Source organism: Oncorhynchus mykiss, chromosome 24, assembly GCF_013265735.2.
Source record: "Oncorhynchus mykiss isolate Arlee chromosome 24, USDA_OmykA_1.1, whole genome shotgun sequence".
NCBI lineage: Eukaryota > Metazoa > Chordata > Actinopteri > Salmoniformes > Salmonidae > Oncorhynchus > Oncorhynchus mykiss.
In genome coordinates, this window is record NC_048588.1 from 15,548,140 (window position 1) to 15,560,587 (window position 12,448).

The following is a 12,448-nucleotide window of genomic DNA, read 5'->3' on the forward strand; positions in this document are numbered from 1 at the left end:
CCTGTGCTGTTTCTAACTACCCCAGTAGGTTGACCGATAACCTGAACCAGGTTACAGGCACTAGTTGCAGTTTAAAGCTTTCTCTTGAGTGATGAGCCTGATGAAAGCCAGTCAATATTTAAATGACCCAGATAATATACCTATCTTGATATCACATTATCAAGCGTTTCACACATTATCCAGATACTGACTGTTAGCACTTGGTGGTCTATAGCATCTTCCCACCAGAATGGGCTTTAGGTGAGGCAGATGAACCTGTAGCCATATTACTTCAACGGTATTTACCATGAGATCCTATCTAAGCTTTACATGAATGTGGTTCTGAATATAAACAGCCACACCTCCACCTTTGGCATTTGTCTTTTCTGTAGCTCTTATAAACAAGTATTGCTACCACTATCATCAAAGGTATTATCTAAGTGCTTTTCAGAGACTATCATAATATGAATGTCATCTGTTACTAGCAAATTATTGATTTAATGAACCTTGTTTCTTAAGATGCATATGTGACCAACTGCTTCGATTTGGTCTTGTGTAGCAAAATTTGAAATTGTGTTTTTTACATTGGATAAAAGTAGAGACTCAGAGCTATAAAATTGTATATCGTACACTGCAGTTGAGGAACAATGGGAAAGTATTTCTGCTTTGTATGGTAATAAACGTGTAACCCCCACTTTTGAGAACCCCCACGTGTAACCCCCACCCTTGAATGTTTTGGTACACCTACTGGAGAGCTCTTGTCTACACCCTTGCAGCATCATTCACACCCTCTTAAGCCTTAGTCCCACACATCCCTTTAAGGATTCAAATGTGAGGCGTTGTGGTAAACACGTGCTATAGCAAATAAAATCTAAGTTTATTTGTCATATGAACAGGATACAGAAGGTGTAAATAGTACTTGCATAGTGGCAATATCAAAGACCGAAAGTGTCCAGATAAAAATGTTTTGGAGTTTGCCAAAAGGCACCTAAAGGACTCTCAGACCATGAGAAACAAGATTCCCTTGCCTGATGAAACCAAGATTGAAGTCTTTGGCCTGAAAGCCAAGAGTCACGTCTGGAGGAAACCTGGCACCACCCCTACAGTGAAGCATGGTGGTGGCAGCATCATGCTGTGGGGATGTTTTTCAGCGGCAGGGACTGGGAGACTAGTCAGGATCGAGAGAAAGATGAACGGAGCAAAGTACAGAGATCCTTGATGAAAACCTGCTCCAGAGCACTCAGGACCTTAGACTAGGGAGAAGGTTCACCTTCCAACAGGACAATGACCCTAAGCACACAACCAAGGCGATGCAGGAGTGGCTTTGGGAGAAGTCTATATGAATGTCCTTGAGTGGCCCAGCCAGAGCCCGGTCTTGAACCCGATCAAACATCTCTTGAGAGACCTGAAAATAGCTGTGCAGCAACGCTCCCCATCCAACCTGACAGAGCTTGAGAGGTTCTGCAGAGAAGAATGGGAGAAACACCTACAGGTGTGCCAAACTTGTAGTGTCATACCCAAGAAGACTGAAGGCTGTAATCGCTCCCAAAGGTACTTCAACAAAGTACTAAGTAAAGGGTCTGAATACTTATGTAAATGTAATATTTCAGTTTTTTATTTGTAATACATTTGCAGACCTTTCTAAAAACCTGTTTTTGCTTTGTCATTATTGGGTATTGTGTGTAGATTGAGAAATATATTTTTTAATCCATTTTAGAATAAGGCTGTAATGTAACAAAATTAGGAAAAAGTCAAGGGGTCTGAATACTTTCCCGAATGCACTGTATTTAGGGAAAGTCAAGGACGGGGGACATCGCTGAAAATGGCAGAGTAATAAAATCTTCTATTCATATGACCTCAACACACTCCACCCAGCATGTTCATGTTTGCTTGGAATCGGCAACCTCTTGTCATTTTGACATGTTAATCAGTTTTACCAAGTTAAGTAGGAGTTACTCCATATGGCGACTGAGTGCGTGTATCTGTTTTATTCCTGTCATTGGTGTGATGATTGGCATCTGTTGCGTTGTTTTCATCTTCACACCAATGACACCTCCCAGTAGCTGCCCCACGCCAAATCAGAACTGGTGTAGCTGCTGTGTGACATACACATTAAATAATGACTCATTACTTCGCAGTAATTAACAGGGCTCGAACATGCCAAGTGTGTTTTCTTAATGTGCTTTGTTACAGCAGAGATGAGAGACTGGCAGCTTGCCACTGGTGGTGATTCAGTTGCAACGACCAGGTAGGATCATTTCTCAGTCCTAATAAAAGACCCAGGTCCTAAACGCCACTCTATTTGCTGTCAGGGCAAACCCAATAGGCTTTATTTATATATAATTTTCAATCTTGGACGTAAAATCACCAGGAAATCTCAGTGATTTTAATTAAGGAAATCTGTCCCCAAGTATTCCCACTGATAAATAGAATGGCATATAAACTCAACAAAAAAAGAAGCATCCACTCACTGTCAACTGTGTTTATTTTCAGCAAATTTAACATATGTTCATACAAATATTTACACAAGATTCAACCACTGAGACATAAAATGAACAAGTTCCACAGACATGTGACAAACAGGAATGGAATAATGTGTCCTTGAACAAAGGGGGGGGGTCAAAATCAAAAGCAACAGTCAGTATCTGGTGTGGCCACCAGCTGCATTAAGTACTGCAGTGCATCTCCTCCTCATGGACTGCACCAGATTTGCCAGTTCTTGCTGTGAGATGATACCCCACTCTTCCACCAAGGCACCTGCAAGTTCCCAGACATTTCTGGGGGGAATGTCCCTAGCCCTCATGAGGGAGGAGGATGTCTTCCCTGTAACGCACAGCGTTGAGATTGCCTGCAATGACAACAAGCTCAGTCCGATGATGCTGTGACACACTGCCCCAGACCATGACAGACTCTCCAGACCAAATCGATCCCACTCCAAAGGACAGGCCTCGGTGTAACGCTCATTCCTTCGATGATAAACACGAATCCGACCATCACCCCTGGTGAGACAAAACCGCGACTTGTCAGTGAAGAGCACTTTTTGCCAGTTCTGTCTGGTCCGACTGGGTTTGTGCCCATAGGCGACCTTGTTGCCGGTGATGTCTGGTTGAGGACCTGCCTTACAACAGGCCTACAAGCCCTCAGTCCAGCCGCTCTCAGCCTATTGCGGACAGTCTGAGCACTGATGAAGGGATTGTGCGTTCCTGGTGTAACTCGGGCAGTTGTTGTTGCCATCCTGTACCTGTCCCGCAGGTGTGATGTTCGGTTGTACCGATCCTGTGTAGGTGTTTTTATACACAGTACAGACATAGCAATTTATTGCAGCATGTCTAAGGCTCATTCACGCAGATGAGCAGGGACCCTGGGCATCTTTCTTTTGGTGTTTTTCAGAGTCAGTAGAAAGTCCTCTTAGTGTCCTAAGTTTTCAAAACTGTGACCTTAATTGCCTACCGTCTGTAATCTGTTAGGGTCTTAACGACCGTTCCACAGGTGCATGTTCATTAATTGATTATGGTTTATTGAACAAGCATGGGAAACAGTGTTTAAACCCTATCCAATGAGGATCTGAAGTTATTTTGATTTTTTAAAACAAATTATCTTTGTAAGACAGTGTCCTGAAAAATGTCTTTAATTTGCTGAGTTTAAATAAAAAAAAAATGTTTACCCCCTTTTTCTCTCCAATTTCATGGTGTCCAATTATTAGTAGTTACTGTCTTGTCTCATCGCTACAACTCCCATACGGGCTCGGGAGAGACGAAGGTCGAAAGCCATGCGTCCAACCAAGCCGTACTGCTTCTTAACACAGCGCATCCAACCCGGAAGCCAGCAGCACCAATGTGTCAGAGGAAACACTGCACTGCGCCCGGCCCGCCACAGGAGTCGCTGTGCGCGATGAGACAAGGATATCCTTACCGGCCAAACCCTCCCTAACCCGGACGACGCTAGGCCAATATTTAACATTTTTAAATAGTTAACACACACACATGGATGCAGCGGTCTAAGGCACTGCATCTCAGTGCTAGAATATTATGGTTTTGCACCATTATTGACTTGATAAATACAGACTCTGTATGATTTGGAAATGTTGGAACTTGGCCACGATGACAGTTTCTAAAAGAAAGCACAATGGTAAATTTGATCTCATTTCTGTGTAGAGGTGTAGGGAGAATGTTTTGATATTGAACAGTGACTTTTTCAAACTAAACATGCGTATGCCAAACACTGGTCATGCATTCTGCAATTAAATGCTACAGCCCACACGTCTATGCAAAAACCAACTATTGCTCAATGTTACATTTTTCGATATATGATTGTTTTTCTGTCTCCTGCTTTGGTACAGGCTCTGAGATGTAATATGCTGATGTAACGCTCCTATCGCACAGCAGTACTGTAACCTACCTATTGTCAAATATTTTTAATAGGATACTGGTCTATTTACTTTCAATCAGGCTTGAATGAATAAATGGTCATATTTGTTGTATGGTAGCGGGAATAAAACAATGTTAGAAAAGGGGAGACTTATCCGGAAGTATGATTATGATTTATATAATGAAATAAACATATTAGCTTAGGCCTACAAGCCCAGTGATGGGATCTCCTTGCCAACAGCAAATGCATATATTTTTAAATATAAGTTGTATTTTTTATTACCATTTAATTTCTTCCATGCGTGTCAACAAAGACCTACATTTCCCCAAAATAACAGTATTTACTTGCAATACAATTCTTCAACCACTAGAAGTTGTGCGTACTCATGGTTTGAGGTGTTTGTGGAAATACGCCCAAATTCCCATCAAGTTCAAATTTGATCAATCCCAACCTTTGGAGGAAAACTGGAGCACACAAGGTTGACTTTTTTTGTGCGTACGCACCTTTGATAAATGAGGCCCCGGGTGTGGAATAATCTGTGATTAAAGGTGGCTAATCCATGTAATCTGTCTGTTATAGCTACTTGACATGGCGTGGCCTGCATCCAGGTTTTTACAGCCAGAAAACAGAAGAAAAAAGCTTATCGGCTGTAGAAAATAAGATTGGGGATTTAGACTGGTAATCTTCTATCAATGGTCTTGTGACCAAAGACAAAAGATAAGATGGGATAAAGAATATGGTTGGTTGGATTCAATGCTCCATTTTGTATTTGTTTGCTTGGTAAAAAACAACAGTATTGTAGAACTAACCACAGACAGTTTTTTTCGTGTCAGAGAAAATTCAGAGCTTTCCTGTTTTATTGACATTAAATAGAGCATATTGTCGAATAAATAGAATATCTAATAAAATAACAGACAAAATAGTTAAGTAGTTTATTGGATAATTGTGGACCTTGTCTGTGTGAATGCCCCTGGATAACCCTACCATACAGGAGTGAGGTGGCTGCGGATGGATTAATGCCCGTTCATATTGCTCTCCTGCTGTCTCAGGAAACAAACTATGCTCCTTAGCTGAAAAATGGTAGTCGCAATCACACTTATCTTATTAGTGAGCTTACGGAGTAAACACCCTAAGAGGAGCCCAAACAGAGGATTTCTATACCAAGATCAGGCTACTTATGAAATGGCATAGGCAGATTAGGCGTCTAATTCCATGGAATCTCTAATATAAATCTTGGGATTATTAGGGTTTATTGGCCCATGGGCTTCAAACCTATGACCCAAGCCAAGATCTGGCGGCTCTGGCAGCTGTGCATGCAGACAGATTGCAAAAGGCCCTTAACAACTTAGAGATGATGATGATCCACCCCCACAGACCCAGCTATCCAGATCAGCCACTTATTATAAATTACACCATTTTCATTGGCAGACCAGGACAATGTGAAACACCAGACATGTTTTGAGAATTTTCCCAATTAGTTAGGGAAAGCAAATGTATGAGTTTTTTTCCACACTAAGGACCAGCAGTTACAATTCAAAGTTAGCCTATTTTTGTATCAAACTAATTTTCTAAATTAAAAGTCGACTCAACATTTTCTCTAGCAGCAGAAAACAGAATTTAGTTTCAGATTTGACGATTGATTGAAGGTTATCAGTCTAATTCCAGTCTAAATCTTTTTCAGCCAATAAGCGTTTTTATTCTGTTCTATGGTGAGTAAAAACCTGGATCCATGTCAATATGTCAGTATAACAGAAAGATTACAGACAGCCAGTATAACAGACAGATTAGACAGTGTATCAGCCACCTATAATTAGACATATTTAACAACGTGAAACAACTATGTTTTCACAAATTCCAGATCTTCTTTGTATCCAAATTTGAAGCCAAAAACCCTCCAATAACACCTTTGTTGAAATGCAATCGTTTAAGTCTGACACTGTCACACCCTGACCACAGTTTGCTTTGTATGTTTCTATGTTTTGTTTGGTCAGGGTGTGATCTGAGTGGGCATTCTATGTTGTGTGTCTAGTTTGTCTGTTTCTGTGTTTGGCCTGATATGGTTCTCAATCAGAGGCAGGTGTTAGTCATTGTCTCTGATTGGGAACCATATTTAGGCAGCCTGTTTGGTGTTGGGGTTTGTGGGTGATTGTTCCTGTCTTTGTGTTTGTTACACCAGATACGGCTGTTTTCGGTTTCTTCAACAGAAGAATCCCGTGACAGACTCAGTAGCCTGCTTTTCTCGACCATTCATTGTTCCCCAGCTAGAGGTCCCTGAGACAGAAGTCTGCTGAATAACTATGAGCTGAACAGTGAACTATCCTCCCCTACCATTCAATCAGTACTATTAATTGGCTCATTGGAGAGAATGGAGAATTAATTGACTCTACCCTTAATCAATCTTAATAAATCAATACGATTGACCTGTTAAAGTGGCTTGGTTGGTTCTGGGTACACTTTCTCACTCTTCTGTAGACGCTGCACATACTGTGTCTTTTTGGAAAATTCATTACGATTCATTCATATAATTGTGTGGATAAAATTTCAGCTATATATGATGCATACAGTGCCTGAAGAAAGTATTCACAACCATTAACTTTTTCCACATTTAGTTGTGTTACAGCCTGAATTTAAAATTAATAAAATAGAGATATTGTGTCACTGGGCTACACATAGTGTCAAAGAGAAATTATGTTTTTTTTTATTTATTACAAATTAATTAAAAATGAAATGCTGAAATGTCTTGAGTGAATAAGTATTCAATCCCTTTATGGAAAGCCTAAATAAGTTCAGGAGTAAAAATGTGCTTAACAAGTCACATAATAATTTTCATGGACTCACTCTGTGTGCAATAATAGTGTTTAACATGATTTTTGAATGACGACATCATCTCTGTACCCCACACATACAATATGTAAAGTCCCTCAGTTGAGCAGTGAATTTCAAACACAGATTCAACCACAAAGACCAGGGAGGGTTTTCAATGCCTCAAAAAGAAGGGCACCTACTGGTAGATAACATTTTTATTTTTTTAAGCAAACATTGAATATCCATTTGAGCATGGTAAAGTTACTCCTTACACTTTGGATGGTGTATAAATACACCCAGTCACTACAAAGATACAGGCGTCCTTCCTAACTCAGATGCCGGACTGGAAGAAAACAGCTCAGGGATTTCACTATGAGGCCAATGGTGACTTTAAAACAATTACAGAGTTTAATGGCTGTGATAGGAGAAAACTGAGGATGGATCAACATTGTAGTTACTCCACAATACTAACCTAATTGAAAGAGGGAAAGAAGGAAACCTGTACAGAATAAAATATGCATCCTGTTTGCAATTAACTTTTTGACCTGAATACAAAGACTTATCTTTGGGGCAAAGTACTGAGTTACCACTCTTCATATTTTCAAGGATAGTGGAGGCTGTGTCATGTTATAGGTATGCTTGTAATATTAAGGACTGGGTAGTTTTTCAGGATAAAAAATAAACAGAATGGAGCTAAGCACATGCAAAATCCTATCCAAAAACCTGGTTGTCTTTGTAACCAATTTCTGTTTTCATGCAAGTGGCTGACTACACAAATCCTCACTTATCAGTAGCTGCTATTTGGCAGTATGCCCAGACCTTGTTTTGAGAACAAACTAAAGATGTCTCAGCTTAGAGATGAGAAGACTCGTGAGGTGTTGGTCTGTCACATGTTATGAAATGTATTGGTCGGTCACATGAATTACACAAAAAGTTTATAACGAGGAAGATCTGAGAGGGCATGTGCCTTTTGGCCCCCTATGGGCATGATGCCACTGAGTATATGGATGTGTATGTGAGGGTGAATTTGATCTTGGTGAATAGAATCAGATTCAAACAAATAGCAGGAAGCTTTGAATACATGATGCCAGCTATGCAGTAGGGTGTCAAATAAAAAAAAATCTCATAATTCTCAAAAAAAAAAACAATGGTCCGAACCGCATGTCTCTGTCATAATCTGTCATAATCTGTTCAAAGGTTACTGGAGTATTTACCCTTGTAGGATGACCAGAATTAGGGTGACTAAATCCATGGAGGCCAGAGAAAGAAAGTGGTAAAAAATCTGTAAAATCGCATCAGCTTGGCTGGATTTTGTTCAAGAATTAAGGCTACCGGCTAACGTTTCCGTTGAAATTGTCATCTCAAATCCGCAAGACATAAAACAATAGATGTAAAATGGATATATCGATTTTGAGACATGACATGTACGTATTTTCATATTTTAGTATACAATGTTCATATTAATTTGAAATGTCTGTTATTTTTCTAAGATTTCTCAAAAATACAAGTGTATCTTTGTGAATTGTCAATGGAGCACTGAGAGTATACCAAGCTTTTTATTTTCAAAGCCTTTTACATTCAGCTCGTGTCATGCAAATTTTTATTTTTATGACCCTCGTAAAGAACTTTGAAGACGACAACAACCACAAATCCTAAAATAAAATCCTAAAATATTGTTAGGAGAAACCTGCACCGCTATGACAACAGAGAACGGTGCTTATTATCGGATGTATTAAGTTATGAAATCTGACATTTTTGCTATAATGTTTATGATATGTTGGAGAAAGACCCCACTGAACAATTTAGAACAAGAATAATCATATTTGTCTTGGTAAAATGTATTTCACCAGCAAAGTGTGCTTTCAGTTTACATTCAGTTTATTATGCTTTATGAATTTGCTCTTTAATGAGGAATTCATACTATGAACCTCATTATTTAATCTCTGTCATTTTCTAGAATCTAGATTACATAAATTATGTAATTATTATTAGCTGTTAATAAACAGTATTTGTGTAATCGATTAGTTGACTCCCTGGGAGAAAGGCTGCATTAACTTAACACACATTAACTTGATTGAGTGCTTGAATTGATAGAACTCATTCTAGATTAGAACTCGAACTCATTCGTAATAAGACAGCTAGGCCTATATTCTTCTTAGGCTATGCTCGACCAAAGCACCAAAATGCCTCTCCTCTCTCTTCTTCATTATTTCTTCTTAGCTGGATATTTCCCATTATCCAAAATTATGGGTTCTCGTAAACCAGTCTCTCTAAACCCATTTCTCCAAAACATTTGCTTTTGATTAGAAGACGAAGGGTTTTGGGTTCGATTTAAGGTTTGGTTTTTGGGCGTAAGACCCTATGTACTTCGATTTCATTCAGGGATAGAGTATGTTACCACTGTTGCTAGGATGCATTGAAATATAAGTACCCAGAAAGCTCTCTGCTAGTCCCCCTATAAGCCTGGGCTCTGACTCCTGTGTTTTAGGAGGGAGGGAGAACAGTGAAGGCATTTTGATGGCAAACACACACACACATCCTTCCCTGCTCCCTGTAAGGTGGTAAATTACCAGGTGCCAAAAGGTCTGGCTTGGTGGTGAAGATGCAGGAGTCCCAGCAGATATCACAGGTGAATTTACGTCTCTGCTTCAGAGGATCTCAGACCTGAGCCTGTCTGTAAATCAGAACCATTAGAGTATCATTGCGTCCCAAATGGCGCCCTACTCCCGGATATAGTGCACTACTTCTATATACCTGTCTGTCTGGGAGAAGGGTGGAGTTGGCGTGATTTGCTGACAACTCAATGCCCTTGGACCATCGAAAAAGTGACCTTCCAGATCACTTTATTTCCTTTCTAATGTATTGCTGGTTATACCTGTAGAATCATTCTGAAGGAGGCCGTAGGTAGCTGTGCTGTGAGATCTCTGCTAATATGAACTGGTATGAGTTCACTTGTGCAAAAAATATAAACGCAACATGCAAAATGTTGCTCCCATGTTTCATGAGGTGATATAAAAGATCCCAGAAATGTTCCATATGCACAAATTCCTCTCCCTTCTCTTCTATTGAACCCAATTGAGAATTCAAGGCTTAATTTTACACAGACTCTGATGTTGGTGGTCCAGGCTAATGTAAATATTAGAATTTATTTTTACAACCAATAATTTTGCACGCCCAATTTTTCAGTTTTTGATTTGTTAAAAAAGTTTGAAATATCCAATAAATGTTGTTCCACTTCATGATTGTGTCCCACTTGTTGTTGATTCTTCACAAAAAAATACAGTTTTATATCTTTATGTTTGAAGCCTGAAGTGTGGCAAAAGGTCGCAAAGTTCAAGGGGGCCAAATATTTTCGCAAGGCACTGTATTTGAATAGCAGCAGCCTAACTGTCTATCAAGCTAGCATGGTTTTCTGTAAGGCTTGAACGCAGCCCTCAACATGATTAGCCATTGTTGCTTAGACCGTAAATTGTCCCGGGTTTGTGGCTGTCTAGATCCCTGCTATTTGTTGTTATCAATCTTTCCTGTGACCTGCCGTCTGGAATTGTGAGGAGTAACAGTGTAACCTACGTTGCTACCATGACGTTGCTACCATGACAAAGACCAAAGCCGGTGGGAGTACTGTTGAAGACAGTGGTGTCTCTCTATCACACGTGAAGGATCTTTTTAATGAACAAAAATTGTTTTACAAGCAGTTGTTACAACAACAAGAAAATAGCTTCAAATTTTTTGTACAAATACTGGTGGATTCAACTAATAAACGAATAGACGATCTGACAAGGCAGGTCCAGGACCTGAAGAACAGTTTGCAGTTCTCCCAGAGTCAGCTCGATGAGTTGAAACAGGAGAACGGCAAGATGACAGCAATCTGTAAGTCATTGAGAGAGGACATCAATTATGTGTGTGAATCCATGATAACAATGATAGATAAATCAGACTCAAGGGACAATCAAGGCGGAACAAATGGTTGTGGACCGAATTGCAGATTCTCCACATGAGACCTGGACGGAGGACATAGTGAGGGAAACGATCTCTGAGAAATTGAAGATGGAGCACAGGAACAATTATTGTTATTGATCATTAATGACAAACCCCCTGGCATTGACCTTTTTTTATTATTATTATAAAAAAGGCAATACCAGAATAAAGTATGTAGTGATTCTGCCATTGACTTAGATGGCAGAATTATATGGAAAGCTACTGAGGATGGTCATCTGAGCGCAGAGGAAAGTATTTGTCCTCAGGCCTTGAGGGAAGCCAAAGTAATTCCACTTTACTGGTTCTAACAGCAGAACTATAAGCTTGCAGCCAGCTCTTAGCAAACCTTTGGAAAAAAATGTGTTTGACCAAATACAATGCTATTTCTCTGTAAACAAATTAAGACTTTCAGCATGCTTATAGAGAAGGGAACTGAACATGTACTGCACTGACACAAATTAATGATGATTGGTTGAAATAAATTGAAAGTAAGAAGATTGGGAGCTGTACTGTTAGATTTCAGTGCAGCCTTTGATTTTATTGACAATAACTATGTGTTATGGCTTTTCAACCTCTGCCATATCGTGGATTCAGAGCTATCTATCAAATAGAACTCAAAGGGTTTTGTTTAATGGAAGCTTCTCTAATGTCAAACATGTAAAGTGTGGTGTACCGCAGGCCAGCTCTCTAGGCCCTCTACTGTTTTCTATTTGTACCAATGACCTGCCACTGGCATTAAACAAAGCATGTGTGTCCATGTATGCTGATGATTCAACCATATACACATTAGCAACCACAGCAAATGAATTCATTCAAACCCGTAACAAAGAGTTGCAGTCTGTTTTGGAATGGGTGGCCAGTAATAAACTGGTCCTGAACGTCTCTAAAACTAAGAGCATTATATTTGGTACAAATCATTCCCTAAGTTCTAGATTCAGCTGAATCTAGTAATGAATGGTGTGACTGTTAAACAAGTTGAGGAGAGTAAATTATTTGGTGTTACCTTAGATTGTAAACTTCCATGGTCAAAACATATAGATTCAATGGTTGTAAAGATGGGGAGAGGTCTGTCTGTAATAAATAAATGCTCTGCTTTTTTGACACCACACTCCACTAAGCAAGTTCTGCAGGCTCTAGTTTTGTCTTATCTTGATTATTGTCCAGTTGTGTGGTCGAGTGCTGCAAAGAAAGACCTAGTTAAGCTGCAGATGGCCCAGAACAGAGCGACACATCTTGCTCTTCATTGTAATCAGAGGGCTGATATAAATACTATGCATGCCAGTCTCTCTTGGCTAAGAGTTGAGGAGAGACTGACTGC